This window comes from Octodon degus, unplaced genomic scaffold, assembly GCF_000260255.1.
Source record: "Octodon degus isolate 3935 unplaced genomic scaffold, OctDeg1.0 scaffold00168, whole genome shotgun sequence".
NCBI classification, from domain to species: Eukaryota; Metazoa; Chordata; class Mammalia; order Rodentia; family Octodontidae; genus Octodon; species Octodon degus.
In genome coordinates, this window is record NW_004524744.1 from 3,141,939 (window position 1) to 3,142,561 (window position 623).

Here is a 623-nt window from a genome sequence, read left to right on the forward strand (position 1 = left end):
AATGTAATTAGCCTCAATGCACCCAGCAAAAGAAACAGACTGACAGAATGGATTAAGAAGTAAAATCCAACAATGTACACAAGACACATATTTAACTCAAAAGTAAATTCACAGGCTGAAAATCAAATGATACGAAACAATTCTCCATGTATCAGGAACCAAGAAAATAAAGCAAGGGTAGCTGTACTGGTTGCTGACAATATGAACTTAAAACCAAGAGTGATTAAAAGAGATAAAAAAAGGTTACCTCATACTTGTTGGGGGAAAACTGCAAAAAGAAGAGATAACAATTATAAATATATATGCACCCAACATAGGAGCACCCACCTACATAAAAGAAATTTTTAATAGACATAAATAATCAAATGAACAATAATATAATTTTAACTGAGGACTTCAGCATGTCACTGTCATACAGAGATAGATCAATAAGGTAAAAAATCAGCAAAGAAATAATAGAGCTAAACCAAACTTTTGAAGAAATGAACTTAGTAGACCTTTACAGAGTGTTTGACCAAGCAGTGTCAGGACACACATTCTTCTCTGCTGCACGTGGAACATTCTCAAAAATGGACCATATAGTAGGACATGGAGCATGCTTAAGTAAATGCAAAATAACAGAA